Below are 23,994 nucleotides of genomic sequence, written 5' to 3'. Positions count from 1 at the left end.
AAGTCTTGAAAAGTAAACCATAAAGATGACGAAAGAGTTTTACTTACTTTTGAATCGCTGATAGCAAATGAAAATTCATCTAAAAATTTGTAGCACGATTAAATTGACATGCTTTCAAATCACAACAAATGTTATCATCGTTGAAAACTAATTATTATTTAATTTCCAAAAAAAAAACGTGTTGCAATAAACGTTGGCCTATCAAGTGTCCGTTCGTTGGGTGATGCGTAGTCAGAACATTGTCGCAAGTAACTCCCACCGGGAATCAAATCCGAAACGAACCAAAGCCATGAGCTCTAACCATTAGGCTAGGCAAGAGGTCTATTATGTAGCTTCACGAACGTAAAATTAACAAATGATCTTCAATTTTGATACATGTGTCGTAACAATTCGAAACGCAGCTTTAAGGAGCATGAAGAAAAAACAAAGTATAAAATAATTTAATAAATTACAAATGTCAACATCAAAGTACAGCTTTGAGTTCCTGGTGTTTTGCTGAATTTTGATATCGTAATTGAGTAGACAAAAGCGTTAAGCGATATAAGACTTTACAGGAGTGCAAGTGGACATTGTCAAAAAATAAAGCTGATTTATCTTGAGAAATTTCAAAACCATGGCACTCTTCCATGCATGAACTGCGTGTTTTCCAAAGTCTGGTTACGGTATCAAGAGCATAGTTTTCCTTTCCTAAAATTGAAAGTACGTATAAAATGTTCCACAGGATCTGCTGTGGATTCTCCTTTATCCTATTACGTATAAGCTGAGAAAGAAATTCTTTTCAACTTGTGCACAAATCAACTGAAAATAGATTTTTAGTCCACTATTTTGAAATACTATCTGCGAATAGTGGTCAAAAGAAAATCTTCAATTCAAAAAAACCTCTACATTAACGACATTTAAGGTGCTCACAAAATTACACCAAACTAAAAAGAAATGAAAATTGGATACTAAGCATGTTTGTAAGAGCAATTGTGAAAACTTTTAGCTTCCAGTTTAAAGTAAAGCCGGCAATTTGGTTTGGCTGGACTCAAGCTCTCTCTCTCTCTCTCTCTCTCTCTCTCTATATATATATATATATATATATATATATTCATTCATTCTCCTTTCTCTCTCTCACCTCCTCTCTCTTTCTCTCTCTCAGTGGTAGCGTCATCGCCTTGTAATCAAGGGGTTCCGGGTTCTATACCCGGTGGAGACACATATATACTGGTTCGGATTCCACTTTAAACTGTAGGTCCAGTCCCGATTAGCCTTACTGTGCACAAAGTGGACTTAAAATACTATAACTCTCTCTCTCTCTCTCTCTCTCTCTCTCATTTTACTATTTTCCATCTTCTTTCTCGCTCTCTCATTTTACTATTTTCAATCTTCTTTCTCTCTCTCTCATATTTTACTATTTTCCATCTTCTTTCTCTCTTTCTTGAGTCCTATGATCTCTCTTTCTTTCGTCCTATGCTCTCTCTCTCTCTCTCTCTCTCTCTCTCTCTCTCTCTCTCTCTCAATTCCCTGTTTCTTTATCTTCTTATTTCCTTTGTATCTCTGCTTCTCCTTCAACCTCCCTCTGTTTCGTTTCCTCCATATTCACGCTCTCTAGAGGAACATCTGCTTCTCTGACTCCTCTTTATTCTTGTCTCTTTCTCTCTCTTTTTCTTTCCTCCACATATCGATCATTTTCTCTCTATTTCTGTATCTCTGCGTATGTGATAGCTCAAATTTTCCATGGAGACTATTTGGGTGGGCAGGAAGATGCACTCCTTCCCCGCTCATCCGTTGACTACGTTCCTGAATGCATATAATTCTGTTTTATTCTCTGATGTGCACGCAATTTGAACATCATCCATGGTGAAAGTACATGTAACGCGTGGTTTGATGAGAAATATCTTAGATGCTAGATGTTGCTAAGACGACTACTACAAGCCTAGTACATTATCTGGAAAACCTTAAATGGCAAGGTGCAAATTCTAGTTATCATTATAAAAAAAACTTGATTTATCGAATAACGCCCTCATCAGTAATGTGCACAAGGCGCACGAAAATAATTACCTGTAATTTATCGTTGTTTAAATGCGGATCCTTCTTCGCGGTTGCAATTTGTGTAATAAGAAAACGGACACTTCATCAAACGATCTCAAGCCTAGTTTAATTTTCTGGAAGCTTATTAAGAATTTAACTAATTACCTTTTCAATTAATTAATACATGCGGAAGTAACTAAAAGATAACATCGGCTATTTCCCATGTCGTTTCCACAGATCGTCCTGAGAGATAACGAAGAATAGATAGAAGGGATGTTGTTTTGATGATTGTAATTAACATTTCTTGTCCAAATTAATTAATTAGCCAACAAATTGAGTCTTTGACATATAACGTCATTGGTTTGCTGCTTGTTTGCTCAGTTGGCGGACAGTGCGTATGCTACCATCAGAAGCCGTGGGCGGGGCGTTTGATTTATGGGAAAGTGATACCGCCCAGAAACGCTTGAATCGAAGGGCTTATATCTCCCGCCCTGATCTAAGGCTAGTGTATGCAATTTCCCCATCTCATTTCCTCCGAATGATTTGTGATTTTTTTTCTTTCTTTCTTTAGAGGTCTTCCCTTTTGCTCTCATAATTACCGCTTCATTCTTGCAAAATAGACTTATTTATTTTTCCAGGGTTAATTAACATAAGTCATCCACATTGCAGTACCCTTCCTGGCTGGGAGCAGTACCGACATCAAAATTGAAGGACCCTAACCTTCATTTTTCACGTGGGTTAACAAGGCGCTGGAAGAATTGAATCGAATTGTTCAGAGTCCACTTTATGCACAGATAGGCTAATCGGGACTGGACATACAGTTTAAAGTGAGATTGAAACCACTCCATCGGGTATCAAACCAGGGACTCCTTAATTACAAGGCGACAACGTTACCGCTACGCTATCGGGAAGGCCCGGTAACTGGAAGAAGCTAGATCTGCATCAATATATTGTATTCAAATGCTCACCTAAAACTCACACATAATCTTTCCAGAATTTGCTATTGAAGTGCTTGTAGAGATAACACAATATAATAATTGCAAAAGACGATTCATAACATTTTTAACCACACTTTACAAAACCTGAATTGCAGAAAGAGAAAAGGGCATATCTTATGAAACTTGTGATATATACTATAAAATGTATTATTGTACGTCACGGACACTGCCGGCTTGTAATGGATACATTGACTTTAAATGGAATCGTTACAAGCCGGCAGTGTCCGTGACTGTACATGATAAACTGGCAGCTATGGCCAATGTAATAGTCTGTGCATAGCAACCATGATGCACCTTGTTTATGTGTCTTATATGATTCTAAGTGTTTTATAATGTAATCCACCTTGTTGTAAGTTTGAATATACTTATTTATGAAGTTCCAATTTTGACATGTTTTTATGTTTATGTCATAAATATTAGGACATAACAAAATGGCGACGAGGATTATAGAAGATAAATAATTACTACTGTAAGTAGAATTATAGTAACTAAGTCCAAGTGAGCCAGTATGGAAAAACACATAAGTTTTATACCTGCATTTAAGGCTTATGACCCAAGCCAGGATATAAATTCGTATATTAAAAGATCCATGGCTTTTATTGAGGCCAACGATATACGAGAAAGGAAGATACAAGAATCAACAAGATACAAGAGAATCAAAATTCGCAATACATAATGCATACAGAGGCATGCCACAATCTAAACCCCATACTGCATTAAGACAAAAATTTGTATCACGACAAAATCATGCAAATGATATAAAATGTAAGAGCTGTGCAAGGTTAGGTTGTACATGCAAAGAATTTGAATTTGAATTTGATTTTAAAATTGTGGGAGCGTATACATGCAAAGAGAACTGTCCTGCATTTAATGCTATTTGCAGCCTCTGTAAGAAGAACGGAAATTTCTCGGCTGCATGTTTCGAAAGAAATAAACAATGGAACGGATCTACAGTCAATTTATCTAATATCGTATAAGGAAAATTGTGAAATGATAAATAGCAATTTAGATACCAAAGGTAATGGTTATGGAGAATGCAATTCTCAACATAGCTTATTCTCTGTTAATGAAGATAGTACATATACCTTCTTAACTACAAACACGCAACAAATGTACAATAAAAAAGCAAACGAATCTATTTCTAAATTGCAAAATGCACCTGATCAAATTTCATTGCGAAATGAACGTTTACCTTTGTACATTAATATTACAATACAAGACCAATCGTTAGAAGCTATTGTCGATTCTGCTAGTTTTGCTAATTTCATTTCCAAAGATTTGTTATCTAATTGGCAACTTCACACTGAGTCCGTTATTAAATTCATATACGTCGATATCAAGTGAAAGATTGTGTTTATTAGGCCAATTAAGCTTACAACTTTACTATCTGGGCAAAATGTACATGACGTTTTTTGTTGTTGGAGATATGATCGATACAAATATATTAATTGGTAGAGCTCGAATGAACATATTGTTTGGTGATTGGCGTAACAAGCTTTTAAATGAGATTCCTGAAACGGTGTAGGTTCAAAATGAAGATTCTACACACGCTTGCTTATGTCTGGAATCAAAAGATTCGCTACCAGATGCTTATACGAAAATTCAGCGTTCAGGCATAACGGATACTCCAAAGGTACATCAACAGAAGATTGATGAAATGGGTGAATGTTCACGAACATCAAATGTGAAGGGCAAAATAGCAAAGGCATGATTTTGAACAAACATAAGGCCGACGTAGATAATTCAAGTAATTTAGAACAAATAGACATTGAAGACTGTCGTTCACAATTGTTGACATCCTTTGCAGAATTGTTTAATGAGGATATTAGAACACCCATTAAAGATTTCAAGGTATCAATACCTCTACAGAAGAACGCCAGACCTGTGTTCAGGAGAGAGTACAGAATAGCATATTCATTACGAGATCAAATAAAACAAGAAATAGATAATATGTGTAAGCAGAATATTATAGCTCCTATAGAACATTCAGAATGGACAAGTCCTATTGTGCCAGTAAAAAAGTCAAATAATTCTATACGTATCTGTGTAGATTACTCTAAAACGGTCAATTTTCAAACCGATGGTTTAGTATATCCTCTACTAGATTTTCCTGATATTTTACAAAAAGTTAAAATAGGAAAGTACTACACCAGGTTTGAATTACGTTCAGCATTTTTACAAGTAAGTTTGCATCCAGACTCACAAAACATATTTTGTTTAAATTATGTACAGAGATAGTCTACAAGAATGTTTCCTAAGAATAAAACAAGTCCTGGAACGCTTTAAAGATTATAATGTTAAGTCAATTTAAGTAAATCTGAATTCCTGGTGCAAAAAGTGATTTACTTAGGAAGACGTTTTACGACAAATAGAATCACACCAACTGAAAAGCGTGTGCGTGCTATTTTAGAAAGTCCATAGCCAAAGGATAAGGTACAACTGCAAAGTTTTTTAGGGATGGTTGCATTTCAAAGTTGTTTTCTTCACAATTTATCATCTACGATTCCACACCTTTATCGACTTCTGAGGAAAGGCGAAAAATGGTTGTGGACTAATCAATGTGCATCGGAATTTAAGGCTGTTAAAGATAAGATTGTTCATACACCTGCTATAATTCCTTTCGATCCTTCAAAAGAAATATTCCTAGAAACGGATAGTTCTTGCTACGGTGTTGGAGGACGATTAGGGCACAGGATAGATGGTGAACATCGAACAGTGACATGTTCTTCAGCTACATTTTCACCTGCTCAGAAGAAAATACTGTCAGGGAGAAAGAGAGGCATTAGTCATTGTTTCGTCAGTTAAGCATTTTTACTTATACCTGGCAGCTCAAAAAATTACAATATACACTGATTCAACGACTGCTAAATCATTGCTTGTTTCGAATACACCAGTGCCAATGCAACATAATGCACGTTGGCAGAGGTGGAAGATATTTATGTCATCTCTGAATTACAAAATAGTATATTCTAAGAAGTTTCCAATAGCAGATGCTTCCTGAAGAATTGCAATCAGATTTTGTTGTGACAGCGTCTGCAGATCTATAACGAAAGTTGCAACCATTATGCATATCTGAGATCAAGTAGCATACAAAAAGCGATAGTTTGTTGTCTAAAATAATAATTTACGTTAAGAATGGTTGGCCAAGAGGAATTGATTCACAAATCAATGAGGAAGCAGTAGCTTTATGGAAGAAACGTCTGGAACTGTCAACAGAAGATGGATTGTTGATGTGGGGAAATAGAATTGTATTGCCAGAGACACTACGATGCAAGTTTCTGACTCAAATTCAGGGTCTGCACAGTGGCGTAGTGAGATTAAAACAGATTTCTAGAGAGTTAGTTTGGTGGCCTAAAATAACTTCTTACATTGAAAGGTTTGTCGGAGATTGTGATGCGTGTCAGACCAATGCAAGAGCTCCAGCAAAAGGGAAATATATCGTGGACACCGGCATCACAACCCATGGAACGTGTACACGTCGATCACTTTCATTTCAAAGATTATTTATTCCTGTTGTGTGTTGATGCTCACACAAAATTTTTGAATGTTTTGCAATGTTCTAATTTAACGGCTCAGTAAGCAATTAGACATTTAAAAAGCCAATTTTACATACTTGGTTCTAAAAGAGAGTTAGTCTCAGATAGTGGACAACCCTTTGCAAGTGAACAATTTAGACTGTTCTGTCAAAGGTTGGGAATTGAGCTAAAGCACTCATGTCCATATAAACCTTCGGGAAACGGTTTGGCTGAGAGAACGGTTAATACCGTGAAAAGGTGTTTAACAATCATAGGAGATTCTCCAAAAGGGGATGTTAGAAAATTAAATACTGAATTAGAATCACTGCTGCGTACAGTAATACACTGGCATAACAACACTCCATTGCCATCAACTGGAACATCTCCAAATTCATTAATGTTTTCTTACAACACTGCAAGTAATATAATCATTAAAGATGACACTAAAATGTCTATTATGAATGTGAGAGATTTTCAATTGGAAGTAAAGTATATTATTACTGCCCTGAAAGAAAGATTTATCGGAAAGGGGAAATTATTGAAAGAAGCAGTTTTGCTGTTTATAAAGTGAGAGATGTAGAAAGTGGCACATATAGAAATGTGCACTATTCATTTTTAAAGATTCTTCATGAAACGGGAGGAATCAGTCAGAAAGACTTCAGGAATATGACGATACTGCATATCATGCATATTAATATCCTCTAATTAAAAATGAAATGCCTCGACAGGAACTAAGCGACAGTGATGAACACAATGCTCACAGTTCGTCTCCGAAGCAAGAAAGTATCTCATATTCGAAGGAAGCGAGCAGTATTGGTCCAGTTCGTCTTCAAAGGGAGGAAGTTATTTTGGTCCAGGAACCAGTTCATCTAAGAAGCAAGGGAATGCTTTTACTCTAAGACGTAGTTCGAGGGGAAGAAGGAAATCGCAAGGAGTAAAAAGGACAAGAGTGTTTTACCCCTCATAAGTATGTTTTCTCTGGAAGGGGAGAAGATTGATATATACTATAAAATGCATTATTGTACAGTACATGGTAAACTGGCAGCTATGGCCAATGTAATAGTCTGTGCATAGCATCCATGATGCGCCTTGTGTATGTGTCTTGTTGTATGATTTTAAGTGTTTTATAATGTAAACCACCTTGTTATAAATTTGAATATATTTATTTATGAAGTTCCAATTTTGACATGTTTTTATGTTTATGTCATAAATATTAGGACATAACACCTTGTATTTTTTTTTTCAGATTGTACGTAAAAAGCTCCAAACTTCTGCCTCCCCTGCATTTCTGCTTCTACCACCTCTGGACATCATAATAACTTTATCTATATACAGTGCATGTGGATGGAACAATAAAACGTCCACATGACTTTGTATATGTGACATTTCATGTCAAATCATCACATAAATAATGAACTTTTCAACCCAACCATCTCACATTTTCATGAAATTTGGTAGGATGGTATTGGATCAAGTATATTTGTGTTCATATACTTGAGTATACATGTGTTTCTTTTAAGGTTATTTTAAGAATATATATATATGTGTGTGTATGTATGTATGTATGTATATATATATATATATATATATATATATACACATACATCCTTTTCCGGTCATCTTTATAAATACTTTTCTAAATATCTTAATAAATGACTCTTCAAAAAATCGCAAAACGTTTACTTACGGTTAAAGACATAAATCTCTTTGCATCAGGGCAGGGAACAAATGTCTGCTTATGAACTCACTTCTACCTGACTGCCAGTTTCTGTTCCCTGGCACTTATAGGATTCATTCTTATTTCTGTAGCTTTATAATCACTAATAAAGAAATAAGGACATATTGTCTATGGTAGACGATGTAGAGTATGTAGTTTCGTTTATGAACAGAAGATAACTCATTAGTTAAGATAGCCCATACTTATACAGCCAATGAAATGTTCTTCACAACACACAATTGTTTTGAATGAATAAAAAATTAAACGCGACAGCAGGTCAGTTCTACGCTGACAATGTGGTTTCTATTGTGGAACAGAATGTGGTTAAACTGTTGCTCTCATCTGCATTGTTGAATTATCTCTTGCTACACAAAATATATTAAGAAAATCAGATAGTCAAGAACGATTTGAAAGTGTGCGGTAGCAGTTACAAGACTTCTGTATTCAGGAGCTGCTCGCTAACAATAATTGATCGTTAGACAAAGAAATCAATCATAGTTCCGTAAAGTACAGTTTCTTACTCCTCTACAGGAGCTGTGCGGACTGTTCCGAAACCAACTCTGCATCCGAACAAGGGTGATAATTTATCGTTGTATTATTTAGAAGGTAGCGACCGTTTTTATACCCTTGCTTCGGCGAGGCAGAAGCCACAGTTCACCTGATAGATTAATAAGTAAATGTCAGAGACGACAGATAAAATACTAACTCCCATTAGTTGTCTAGACACGGCATGAAGTCGAGAGTCATTTAGGCAGAGGAAAAATAAACTCCGCCAGCAACTGTGACAACTCAACCACAGAGTAGAGTCATGGATTTCGTTTGTTGAGTCACCTTCGGAGTCAGAAGGGTCTCAGCAACACGCTGGCAGAGGTCTTTGACAATTAATTACCAGAATCGAGCTAGCAAGCATGAAGAGTACCCTCCGATGTGACATGCCAAGACATCTCCGGTCCAAATTAGGAACCATGGACGTCGTATTATCTTGGGATGGTATTGTGTACGCTCTCAGTATGATATCTCAGCCGCAATTTCTACTTGCTTTTTTTGTGAACGGCGGTTCAGGGTTTAACGTCCGCCTCTTTCGCCATCCAGGCACCTGACGATAGCAAAAGCTGGATGGATGATGAATAGGATGACGTGTAAGAATTGATGATTAGGACGGACGCAACTCACACTCTTACAAGATAGCTGCGGGGAATGTTCAATCGATTGCATTCAATTGCAGCATCGGCTTCTGATCAGGATGTAGGTAGCTATGCAATGCATTTTGACAATCTGTAATTGAAAATATAAACCAAGATCCGAAATCAAACATTGACTTTTTTGCTCTCAGTATATTGTTACATAATGTATACTTCAAGTGTTATCAAAATGTCCAAATCTTAATCAAATGATTAAAAATGGATGTATGCTCGTATCCTTCCAATATGTGAAAGCTTTCGATATATTTCAATGGTAGCTTTCAGGATTTTGTTCTGTCATTGGAGATAATAGCCTCGAAAAGTTTGCCAAGTCAGACATCACGAGGTTTTAATCATAAATTCACCTTCGATTTAGAATGCAAATGAAACGAAAAATTATTTTATTACACTAAGTTATGAAATTACAATAAAGTTGACTGACTGATTGATTGATTTAAAAGTGTTGGGTGCGTCGGCACGTTTGGCCATTTTGCACCCTTCAATATACAGTGTGTCTCATAAGTAATAGCGCAAACTGACACAGGTGAAAGTACACGATAATAGAAGTAAAAAAAGTCTCAGTAAACATGGTCTGCAAACGAGACGTTTTCAAGATAATCGCGAATGTGTAATTACAAGCCGCCACTGACTTCACGTCGTCCTAGTTGGTAAAATGCTAATGATGTGTGCGAATGTGTGGTTACAAGCCGTTATTGATTGCATTTTGTAAACACCGAGTGCTTTACTCCATGCGCGGTCCGAGGTTTGCTCTTTGTTTACAAAACAGAACATTTCCGAGAGGTGGTGTTTTAATCAAACAGAACATTTCCGAGAAGTGGCGTTGCAATCAAACAGAACATTTCCGAGAGGTGAATTTGTATGGATACAATCAGTACACAGTCTAATATTACTGTGGGAGTCACGTCAGTTGTGCTGGACTGCGTAGTGAAAATGGAACCTTACAGCAACGAAGAGTATGCGGATATGCATTTTGTGTATGTTTGGCTAACGTCAATGCGCGGGAGGCTGCACGCTTGTACCAAGAAAAATACCCTGCTCGAAGGCACCCCGAGACAATTACTAGGGTACATCAGCGCCTTAAAAAACATGGGAGCTTCGAACATGCTAGGAGAGCAGGTAGACCTGCACGCATTACGCCTGAAATTGAGGACATGGTGTTGGAAGTATTAGAACACTCTCAAGGAACCTCGACGAGGAGAATTGCCGCACAAGTGCCACTAAGGCGCAGTAGTGTATGCAGAATTTTACATCGCAATTCACTCTACCCTTACCACCTCCAACGAGTTCAGTGTCTCAGTGATACGAATTGTGTCCCTAGAGTGATGTTTTGTCATTGGGTGCAACAACAGGTTGTACTCAACCCTCGTTTTGCAAGTAATATTTTATTTACAGACGAAGTGGAGTTCACACGCGATGGTATTTTTAATTTTCATAATTCTCATGTTTGGAGTGTACTAAACCCACATGCTGTTCATGAGGCACACATCAGCAACGTTTCTCATTGAATGTGTGGTTAGGGGTACTACGTGATCGTCTCATTGGACCAAACAATCTTCCAAGAAGACTCAATGGACCGAGGTACCTTCGATTTTTGCGGCATGATCTTCCAGGATTGATTGAGGATGTTCACCTTGATCTACGTCAGAGTATGTGGTACATGCATAATGGAGCACACACATTTTGCTGCTGCTGTGAGACGACATCTAACACGCAGATATCATCAAAGATGGATAGGTCGAGGCGGGCCTGTACCGTGGCCTCCAAGGTCACCGGATCTAAATGCTTTGGATTTTTGTGTCTGGGATCACCTCAAAAGCGTAGTGTACAACACTCCCATTGACACGGTTAAAGAACTGGAACAGAGAATTGTACATGCTTGTGACCAATTCCGAAATGACCCGGGAATGTTCGAAAGAATTCGGAACTCAATGGGGAATCGCGTACAGTATTGCATTCAGCTGGAAGGACGATACTTTGAACACCTCCTTTAACAGGTACGAGTGTACAGCAATTGTAACGTAGAACATACGTACTATAGCATGGTAGTGCTGTATTCCTTGTTACAAACACTGAAGTCAGTGACGGCTTGTACTAAAACATTCGCACACATCATTAGCATTTTACCAACTAGGACGACGTGAAGTCAGTGGCGGCTTGTAATCACACATTGGCGATTATCTCGAAAACGGCTCGTTTGCAGACCCATGCTTACTGAGACTTTTTTTAAACTTCTATTATCGTGTACTTTCACCTGTGTCAGTTTGCGCTATTACTTTTGAGACACCCTGTATACGGGGAAGATCCCCTTATCGAAAACCCTTACATTGAAATTAAAAAGGAGTGGAAAGAAACCCTGAAGAAAGGTTTAAAAATGCAGGTTGTAAATGGACCAGCATTGGAAAAATACAAAACACTATAAAAGTAAAATACAAAACACATCCTTAAGAAATGATGAAAAATAAAAATGCATTGTTTTTTCAATAGACTAATATAGAGTTATATTTTAAGACATAGTAAGTTGTTTTGAAAATGTAGAAATTGCTTTACCTAATTTGAAATGGCACGTAACATAAGGAAATATTATAACATTTTAATGAGATACCATTCTTCACATTGTTATAGTTGTATGTGTACAGTAGTTGATTAGCGCACCGGATTTGTAAGTAAAAATTACAGGTCGGTCGTACGTTAGATCCCAACCACCGGCCGAAAGAAATTAGTTCACGAGAAGATGTGTTCTCTCGAAACGTAGTGATAGAATAAATATGCAGTAGACAATGGATAATGTCCAGTTAACATTCCATGATAATTTATCTTACGTTGGTTGAGTTACTATTTGGTAAGTCTATCAGTAGACCAACATTTTTCTTTAATGCTCTGGCATTTTCTGAAATACTTGCAGTTGACATGGACGGACGGACAGACATGACATAGAGCACTTTTCTTCAGCTTTGTTGATCAGTATCTCAAAATGGTTTTCTTTGAAGGGGATAATCGGGATTGCCTGTGCAGAAACAAATTGTTAATACACAGAAACATGGAGCACACTCGTAACTAACAGTACTACAAAAGGCATAGCTCGTTATACCTAATGGAAAAAGAAGAGTAAATTTATTTCTCCCCGTTCGTATTCCATAATTTGCATGATGTTTCTTGTTCTTTGCCTCGTTTCGGCTCATCTTGTTAATTGAGCATGAAAGAGTCGCCGAATAGAGACGCAAGGAACGGACGTCTCCCACCTCATTGGGAAGAGAGTGTGAATGACGTCATGGGAAGAAAGAGTGAAATTGTGGTACTGCTAAGCTCGCGTGCGTGCCCAGGAATCGAAATTCAACCCGAGATTTATGAATCCTCACTGCAATTAAAGGAAGATCGTATGTACACGTTCATTTTCCTCTGGGACGACTCTTCGACTCACGATTTTTCCACTAATGGGGAGGAAGAATTTCCGCCGCGGAATTCTCTTCATGATTATAAAGCAATAAACGCTGTTCTCCGATCGTAAAACAAAATTTCCACGCAGCCTCTTTCGAGAAGGTGGTGCCGAACATTGTCACTATTTTTCATTGCTCAAATGGATACTTGGTTTTGTAAAATGACAATATGCAACCCATACAACGCAGGCGTTTATTACTTTCCGCCAGATGAGAAATTCGATACGCATCTATTGCGTGCGTTCCTCTCAACCTGGATAAAAGTTAATCAAAATAAATTATTTAAATTTATTCATGTTCAGTGATATGTACAGTCACCGGCAAAAAAAGGATACCTAGATCATTAAATGCTTGGTTTCCTGCAAAGCGTTATGTGTATTGTCTAACTCTAATCTAATTTGATATTAAACCCCACTTATCGCAGTAGAGGTAGGCAACATCTACACCGGTGACTGTACATAACTAATAGAATATTATACAACTAGCTTTCAAACAAATTTTGGGAAAAATATTCTGAATATTCTCTACTCTGGATTATGTTACTTTTATATGAGTCAAGCCGGTCTTCGTGGTGGAGTGGTTAGAATCTCGGGCTGTTCATGGTTGCTATTTGTCAGTGTCCCTTCATCAATTTCATCATGTCATCACTCATCTGACAAAAGTGGCAGAGAAGCGAAATAAAATAAACGAAATCAATCAATTGTGTGAGTCAAGTTATTATATTAACCGAGCATGTTTTTTGCAAGGCTAATAATTACACCAAACTGTTCATAAAGCCATTAAACATCCCTCCAAATGTTAGGAGGGAGTACAGTATCCGCCTAAATCCTTTGATCCGAATTGTACTCATGTTACCCATCCACCATCGAGTACTTTGACAGAAGCTTGGCTCTGCCGTTCAAATACTCTCGGTTTTAGTACATAAAGGCAAAAAGTTTATATTATCTTCATGACCTCCGTATCAATAGAATCAAAATCATTGTACCTAATATACTATATTCTGGTACTAATTACGTCACTTCATCTGCACTTTCGGAAAACTTTATAAGAGAGTAAAGAATGTTTAAAATGAACGCATAACGACGGAATGAAGCCTACAGCTTATCTATCCCTGAATTGTACATGTTTTCAAAATCTGCAAAAACTACCTTGAAAACAGTACAAAATGCAATATTATTATGTGAATATTGTTTTTCATATACAAAGTTTATGCAAATTATATCAATTTTTATATTTATGTGTGCTTTGTATGTAGGAATGCATGTATGTATGTGTGTTTGAGTGTTTGCTTTAAGTCCACTTTAGCACAAAAAGGCTAATCAGGACTGACATGCAGTTTAAAGTGGGATCCGAACCACTATGTGACTCCGTCGGGTATCGAACCCGGGTCCCCTATTATGTATGTAGGCCTATGTGTATGTATGTGTGGGGAGGAGCTGCGTGTGGGGGTGCATGTGTATGGGGAATGTGCGTAGATTGAATTCGATTGACTTTTTTAAAATTTTTGTTATTAATCATCGCTTTCCTGCCACTTTTGGATAATCGTGACGATGAGGATTAGTGATAATATAACCCAGAACACTCCTGACTAGGCCGCCATTCGAGCCGGGACCATTGACATCGTAATGAGCTGTGCTAACCATTTCGGCTGGAGATCGGTTATTATGCGGAAAACCATAGATAAGATTCATAATAAACCAATGTCTCAAACGTCCATTATTCAGCAGTATGTACCGAATTCATAACATATTTCCTAGAAATTATTAAAAAAAAATGAACCAAGTACAGTGGGATCTATGAGTATTACCGTGCAAATTGTCCAGGACTATTTTCATTAATTTTTCTCTTACATCCTATGTGTTATTAAGCGATGGATTTTTATGTATACTGGTGCAGAAGTTGTCAACAGCTTGTTTTGAGATTTCTTTTAATTTTTGAAGCTCTTACTGGGTCAAATACAGTGCACGAACATGGTGATGGACAATTTGCACAGGAATACTCATGGATCCCACTGTAGTTCAATGGTTATCTCTCTTGTAACAACGTTTTCAGACATACCATGTCTGTATCTCTTTTACACTCTTTTTGCCAAGTCTCCCCAATGTATTATTTCATGACAATAACTTTATTGTTGCTGAATAATGCACAAGAATTTAGAATAGAGAAGAAAGCTGCAATATTACGGGGGTGTGAAGAGGATGGCATCTCTCCCTCCCGGAAAACTTTTATGCAGGACAGAAGCCACAAGTGCGTTAAGTACCTTGGGAATCTCTTGCCCTCTTGTGAATTGCGTTCTTTGTTCGTCCATTATCACTTTATTGCTTGTAAAACTTTCAAGGCGCTGATAAACTGCGTTAACTCCCTCATGTTAGGCTATCTCGCCTGTGGTTCCCTTTGAGGCGTGGAATGGCTTTAGTAAGTCTGCATCGCCCTCGTATCCTTTCTCATGCAAACGCTGCTCTTGTTACAGATTTATAGAACGTTGCGAATGCATTTCGCATGCATACCCACCGCACGCACGCGACCCATAAACGTCAGTTAGTAAGCATGTCAGATGTTACATTCATGAGAGAAGGTCTTGCATCTGAGTGGTCATTTCTTCAAAGTGGTAACACAATCTTGTCAATTCTGTCACATAAAACTCATCACAGCAATATACACATGTATATATGCATGTATATTTTTATATTTCTTTCTTCGTTATATTAAAAAAACACAACGATAAGACCTTCTCAGTCGAAAGATATGATAATATAAATTATCCGAAAATGAGAAAAATCGATTAGGGGTGTTTTAAGCTGTTCAAACTTGGAATTTGAATGGAGGGTTCAAATTGGTCCAAGTTTCAACTATTGATCATCTCGTAATATTATAGTCCTTCCTCTTTACAACGAGTACAAGAACGCTTCTGTATCTTCATTTATTCCCGAGATATACGCAATTGAAAATTGAATGTTTGTGAAAAATGACTTTTTGATCAACCCTCATTTAAAAATTATCCGAAAATGAGAAAAATCGATTAGGGGTGTTTTAAGCTGTTCAAACTTGGAATTTGAATGGAGGGTTCAAATTGGTCCAAGTTTCAACTATTGATCATCTCGTAATATTATAGTCCTTCCTCTTTACAACGAGTACAAGAACGCTTCTGTATCTTCATTTATTCCCGAGATATACGCAATTGAAAATTGAATGTTTGTGAAAAATGACTTTTTGTTCAACCCTCATATAACACGTAATAATCATATTTCAGCAAATCCTTTCACAGGTGTCGGTTTTGGACCCAAGAAAAGCTGTGTACCAAATATCATCAAAATCGGTGACAATGAATGGCGAAACAAACTACTGTAGCTAAATTGAGGACTAAAAGTGGTAAACGTTGTAAGTGCCAAAAGCGAAAGTGTTGGGAAATCGCATCGTTCCGCACATCAACCCGTAAGAACGTTCACACTAGTGACCTCTTTACACGCCCTTTGAACTACTTAGCCACATTTCACATTTAACACATGATAAAGCATGGCACATTTCACAGTTTAAAGTGGAAAACGGTGTTTGAATTATTGTGGCACTTACAGCGTTTACCAATTTTAGTATTCAATTACCTTTTAGGTGTAGCACCAACCCGGTACTTCTTGAAGCCATTAGCTTTTACAGGACGAGAGGAGTCCTATTTTTTTTAAAGAAAATAAAATAATTTATGTAATGAAGTTTGGTGATGAATTGAATCCTTGCGATAAAAGTATATACATATTAAATTGTGACTTTATATTTGGCAACATATTTTATTGTAAATGTTGAAAAAAGGTGTATAATAATTGCTTGCATAATACCAAATTTTCTATGTTGTCTTCTATAAACCACCATAAAATTGTCATACATTTTTGGCAATATTTCCGTTGCTATGGTAACGAAAAATAACAAGGAAAGTAGATCAGTGTGTATGCCTGAAAATTCAAAAAATTCAAGAGGAAACCTTATCTTAGATTGCCTTTTTCCTCTGTGTGTTCATATGCTTTCGATCTGAATTCATGTCTCTGTGATCGTGTACGTTGAGTTCTGAACTCACGCCGTCTCCACTAACGGTTCCAGGTTCGAGCCGAGCGTAGGCATGAATGTTCGTTCCTTTGTGAGTCCTCCTTCATCAGTTTCACGTAATCACTAATCATCCTCACAATTAGTCCAAACCAGGTAAAAAGCGATGAAAAATAAAATTCTATTTTTGTCACAAAAGTCTACAAGCAAGGGTTATCTGAATCGCTTCATGCTACATGGAACTCCGCTGAAGCCTTCCGAAGAGATTGGCAGTTTGCGCTGACAACCTACTCAGAATTTCCATGGGCTTGTACCGTGGGAAGATTTCATAAGCTGTACATTTATTTTTCTTCTTTTAAATGTGTAACATAATTTCCCACCTTCCACTAGGCCCCGGGCTATAATTACATAATATGAGAATACCTGCAAAACGGTAATTTACAAGTCAAATGTGTAATGTGGAAATACATTGTAGCTCCACTTAATAATCGAAGCAGTCTTTCCTGCAATTTTCATTTAACAACAGGTATTTTTAATTGCTGCCTCGAAAGCCGATTTTTAAAAAGTTGTCCGTCTCACGAATCATTAATTGACTCTGCTCGAAACCATTCAACCTTTTTTTTGTGAAGAGGCATGCTGTTAATGAATTTTTTGGCATCGGTTACCACTTCCGCCGAGAAAAGAATTGCATTATTTAGCAGACAGCCTCAGACGATGCTCCGTTTTCTCCTTCATTTTCCATCTCTTTAGTTCCAACGCATGCAGTGGTCACCTGAAAGGCACAGAAACTCTTCCCTCTTGAATTTTATGTGATTTCAAGTCTGCACGTTGCGAGAGATAGATCGCGAGTGAGATATTACAAATTGATTACTTGATAAACAAACTTGATACTCATAGAGCGTATGTTTTCAAACACTTAATAAATCTTTGATAGCCGATCAACATATCATAGCAATATATATCCGACACCCATGTATCGGTATAGGATTTTATTTACTGATACTTTCCATAGTTTTGATGATTCGCGAGGTCCGTGAAGATGCCACACTTCACTTTCTCAGAATCTAATTATCCGGAAATTAGGCAAAATTCGAAGTTTCCATACCGATATTTAGTGAAAAACCTGTGTTTTGTAATTACATAAGAGATATATTTTTATTCTGATGTATTGGTTTTAATATTTTAAAGCAAAACTCTGGTAAATTGATGTTTAAAATTGGAGTGTAATACTCACCCACTAATATTAATTAATATTATGAACAGTATATAATTGTTACAATTTTCAAGCGTCGGTATCTGTATCTGTATCGATATCGGTTCAAAGCGATGTCGGCCCAACCTTAATAAAAACACAACCCCCTATATACGAGGGGTGACTGAAAAGTTCTCGGCCTACCCATGAAGGGTTGCCAGGAGCTAAATCGTTCATGGCTATTTTTCAACATAGTCCCCTTTCAGCGCCACACACTTTTGCCACCGGTGCTGCAGGCTCATGATACCTTCCTTGTAGAACGTTTCATCCTGCACTGCAAAAATGTCCTCCACCGCAGCCATGACGTCATCATCTGATGGAAACTGGATTCCACCGAGGTGTTGCATGAGTTTAGGGAACAGATGAAAGTCTGAGGGAGCCAAGTCTGGCAAATAGGGAGGGTGTCGAAGCAGTTCGAAGACGCAGGACTCGATGGCGGACATTGCAATGGTGGACGTGTACGCAGGTGCATTGTCTTGGTGGAAAAGGACGCGCTTCTTCAGCATTCCACGACGTTTCACCTTGATGGCCTCCCTCAAACGCTTCAGTTGAGCAGCATAATACGCACCGTTCACCGTTTCACCTTTTTTTAGATACTCAGCCAGGATGACACCCCTCGCATCCCAAAAAAACAGAGACCATCACCTTGCCAGCTGATTTCACTGATTTGAACTTTTTGGGGGTGGGGAAGGAGGGGTGTTTCCACTGTTCTCGTTGCACTTGGACTCTGGCTGAAAGTGGTGGACCTATGCTTCGTCCATGGTTACAAAACGTTGGAGAAATCTCTCAGGATCAGCCTGAAGGAGGGTCAAGTTTGCTGCAGACAAGAGGTGTCTCTGACGTTTGTTCTCAGCACTCAACATTTTCTCAGCACTCAACATCGACATGACACCTTGTGCATGTCCAGCACAACTGTTAGTATGTGTCCAACGCGTTCCTGGGACATCCCCACTTTCTCTGCGATGTAACGTTCTGTCATTCGCTGGTCTACCATAACAAGGTCCTGTATTGCTGTGATGTTTTCTTCAGTACAGGCCGTTGCCGGCTTCCACTGCGAGGTGCATCTTGGACATAGGTGCTCCCCCTCTTGAATTCCGCCACCCACTTTTTCACAGTAGAATACGATTGGGCATCCTCCCCCAATGTTTCCATCATGTCCTTGTGGATGTCCTGTCCACTCATGCCTTTTTTCAGGAGGTATTGTATAACCGCACGAATGCTCACTTTATCCATTTTTCAGAAAATGCTCACCGTCTTCACTTCAAACATCAAAATCTGAAAAACAAAAAAAGATAGTACTATGAAATTTGGTATGGGGCTTTGCAAAGGCATATATTATGATTATCTAAAGTAACATTCAGCAACGATAAATGTAACATGGGTAGGCCGAGAACTTTTCAGTCACCCCTCGTGTGTGTGTGTGTGTGTGTGTGTGTGTGTGTGTGTGTGTGTGTGTGTATATAAAGTTTGCAAGTATTTTTCAGTGAATATTTTAGTAATAAGTTGTATAGATACACAGAAATTTTTATTCAAAAGATTGTTGTATTCTGAATCTTAAGAAAATTAATCCCAAATAATTTCTTCAATTAATAACCATTTCGCCGAAGCCAATCTAAAAGCAAGGGTTTTGAGTCAAATTACATTAGGCTATAGATCTGAACTTTTCTCGGTTACTTTATCGATAAAACAAACCAGTGTTTCAATAGGAATTCTTCATTCGTATGCATCCTGAATAAATACAAGTGGTGATGTGTACAATACAGATCATGTAATCATGATGAGAAGAAAACGAATGCAAAAGCAGCGACACAAAAGACTGGAACAAAGTATGATATATATATGAAATCATTCTTCACGAAGCTAGCTGGTGTCGAGTTCAGGACCACCGCTGCACTTCATTAAGGCTTTTTAGGCAGTCGCCTCCTTAATTAATTTATCAAAGGCTTTAAAGGTTAACAGTTCCTTTGTAAATTAGGGCTTAATGTTCTTATTCAGTGATGCCTGCAGGTTTCCCGCTTCTACCGCCGAGTCACTGAGCTTCCGAGCAGCGAAGGCAAAAAGTAATGAGGCGAGACGGTAACGGTTTCTTCGCTGCATCTCAAGAAATGGTGGGAAGGAAGACGAAATGCTATGCGTCAAACAATATAGACTTCTTAGAAAGACATTTCTTTTATTAACACTTTCTGTTCCCGCCCGTTTTATTGCCTCTTCTTGCCAGCTTGCTGAGAACATTGTTTCTGGCAATTATATGTTGCTGCTCAACATTGTTCTCTCTTCGATGTAGGAGCTTTGTTATTTAGCACAATGTAAAAATGTAGACGCTCGAGCAACAGCTTCATTATCGCTTTGCTGTGGACAACAATTTGAACCTCTGTTGGAAGTGTTGTTTCATTCTGTGCCATAATGGTCTCTCATCAACCTTATGCTCACAGTGGACCAAGGGGAAAATTATTCAGTCTGCAACGTCCAAATTATGGTTTATTGTTTCACAGAATTTTACCGTCAAAAGTGCCATGTAAGATTACAATATTTACTTCGCAAGTACAGAATAACGACCAAGACATTTAATGACTTTATGTGAATATGTAACGGTAAATATAGAGGAAAGGAGCCAAATATGGTATACCATTTACATTTTGGTTCATACGTCAGTCAGATTTATTTCCAAGTGTGTGCAATGTACATAAATAGTTATAGTATTGAATGTTGTGTAATTATTGACAATATTAGTCACATCGGACAACACAATTAGTCATGATATACGAAAAATACAAACACTGCACAATTTCAGACATGGCAAGTAGGGTTACTAATATGGCATACCTGTAACTTCTGTGAACAAAACAGTTTTAGAATCTGATAAACATAAGCATACTGCGTTACATAATATTAGAAAACAGTACGGTCTATGTCATTGTTTTGAAGTTGTGATAGTCTCTGCCATAGACCTAATAGAACTCATTCCTAATCTATTGACAAAAGTCACACACATAGCAATCTTTCTCTGATCCAGCACACTCCACGTGGGCCCACAAACGACACAACATACACATAATACACTGTTCACCATGAACATCGTTTGAAAATTTCCCATCACAGAACATACAGATGGCATGAGAGTCATGTGGTTCGTGATCGCCATTACTGCTGAAATTAGAGCTAGATGAATCATCCCTAATGCTCATAACGTCATCTTCTTCCTCGGAATCTGTTGATTGCTGATCGACGTTTTTTTGCTGCCGCAAGAGGAGTCTGCACAGATTTATCTACTTCCGTAGGACTAATCATTTGCGCCAATTGAAGTTTCTTGTTTGTTGACTTAGCAGGTTCCTTACTTAGTGAAATTTCCAATGTGTTTTTGTATGGGGAAGATGTAAGAACAGCTGAGGAACCAGCCTTCCTTTCACGACTTCCAGCACTTTTCACAATTTTGGGAATGGGAGAGATGTTCCATTGTGTTACCCTCGAAGTTGAAGGTCCTGCCTCAGTCGTTGCTTTCTGGGATGAAGCGTTGATGTCTGTAGTCAAATCTTCAGCAGAAGCCTCCATCTCGGCATTTATGAATTCTTCATCGGCAAAAATGTTGGGGTTGAGAGGATAAATCCCAGTCACCTTAAATCCATTCACAGCAATTGCCCCTGTTTGAACTTTTAAGTACGCATTCCCAAATAGTTCTGCAATATCAAAGTTGTTTAGGGGGCGTGAATTGATTCTCATCCAGAGGCGGATTTCTTCACTGTATCTTGCTTTCAGTGGACTCGTAAAACTCCTATCTAAAGGTTGAAGTTTATGCCACGCATGTGAAGGAAGGCATACAATGCAAACATGATTCTCTCTCGCCAATAGCAACACCTCAAGATTTCTAGAATGGCTGTAACGGCCATCTAATATTAACAGTACAGGAGATTGCGCAGAGGGCTTCGTGTATTGGAGGAAAGGCCTGAACCAATCCGTGAAAATATGTGACTGAATCCACCCAGATGGATGACATGCAGCAATGGTTCCTGGGGGTGCACCTCTCAATAGTTGGGAATTCATGTTTTTCCTAGAGAAGATCATCATGGGTGGTACATAAATGCCACTGGCACTGATACATGTGACTACCGTCACAAGTGCTCCCCTTTCAGCTGAACAAAGCGATGCCACTTGCCGTTTGCCTTTACGGGCCAACACCTGGGGAACTCTCGACTGCACTATGCTTAACCCAGTTTCATCAACGTTAAATATTCTGTCTGGTCCATAGTTTTTCTTTTCCATCTTTTCTTCTAACATGTTGAAAAGTTTGTTCACATTTTCTCTATTGAATCCCAGGTTTCGGTGATATGATGTTACTGTAAGTTTTCCGAAAGACGATATTGTTTTGTGCCTCTTTAGAAATAGTCTCAACCAACCTTTCCCTGCACAGTGCTTCAAAAATGGGTGTTTCAGTTCATTTTGTACAGCCAGCTGGTATGCCATCTGCCGCACATCTCTTCTCGTGAGACCGAAAAATTGTTTCTCATGTTCAACAGGTAGCGAACTAACTCTTCTTCAAGTCTTGTGCCTAGCACTACTTTCCTACCAAGCTTCTGCGTAACAGCATTTGTAATCGGCAAATCAGAGTGTGCGTAATGTTGTGTGTGGTACACTGTACAGCATGAACGCTTTCAGGAAGCCCATTACTTTATTCCTGCAATCAGCTATTGCTCGACTCATGTTGTCATGGTACCACTGCTTCCTTTTGGGCGGCATGTCTGAAAGAAGAATACAGATCCTATAGAACCTCCACTAGCATGTTTAGGTAGCTGTTATCGTTCCATTATAGAGGTTAGCGTTGGTTTTCTTTCATATTCCTTCGTAGGCAGTGTGTGGCGGTTCCCTATTAATGTGGCTGCCTGCATCAATTAGGCCCACGGGCCGTTCACTAGTTTCACTGTAGCATTTTTCTACCTAAGACTGCGCAATACTCTCTCTCTCCTTCTCTTGCGATTGAACAACGGGCAACAACGGTTCGTTCATATGCCGACGTTAACCTTTACAGTGGGACGACTACAACTTGCTTTGTATCTGATATGGTCTGTTGCAGAAAATTACTTATTTATTTCATTTTTAAACAAAACACGTAGTTGATATTTATTACCTAGACTAATGGATACATTTATTTATTATTATTTTATACATATTGTCACTTTTCTTAGTGTTTGTCATGAATATAATTAATGTATTCCTACAAATGAACATTGAATAGTAGAATACAAATATGGCATGGTGTGGGTACAAATATGGCATACTACTATGCCATATTTGTAGCCTCGCCATCTTTGATTTCCTGATCGAAATTTTACTGAACCCTGGCAGCACACATAAAAAACAACTATGCTCATTTGTGCTTCAAACAATAGCCTTTTAAGTGCACACACGGTTATTGCCACTTTATTGCAACCAAATGAAATGCCGATGGAAATACAGCTTACCTTAAAACTTCTAAAATCTTTGAAAAACAAACAAGGTTCTCCTGTCTCACAATACACGTGCGGTGCTCAACGCGATAACACTCACAATGGAAAGACCTTCCAAGGTTTCGTTCCAGAAAACACCAACAGAAGGTAGTAGTTACCAGCAGAGATAATGCACCATGCCAAATTAGTACCCCTATGCCATATATCTCTCCTTTCCTCTACTTGTATTTTGTCAAAAATCACATTCAAGACACACTGAACCTAATTATCTGTATAAATTAGGCAGAATGGTATAATAGAGCAATTATCACTTCTTTAACAGAAGATCCATAACTGCAATTATAGTAAACCAAGTTGTATATAGTAATAGTTATGGTGACAACTTCAGTTGTCTTA

The sequence above is a fragment of the Lepisma saccharinum genome, chromosome 25 (genome assembly GCF_977018435.1).
Source record: "Lepisma saccharinum chromosome 25, izLepSacc3.1, whole genome shotgun sequence".
NCBI classification, from domain to species: domain Eukaryota; kingdom Metazoa; phylum Arthropoda; class Insecta; order Zygentoma; family Lepismatidae; genus Lepisma; species Lepisma saccharinum.
The sequence above is the reverse complement of the archived record's forward strand: the minus strand, read 5'-3'. Positions refer to the sequence as shown.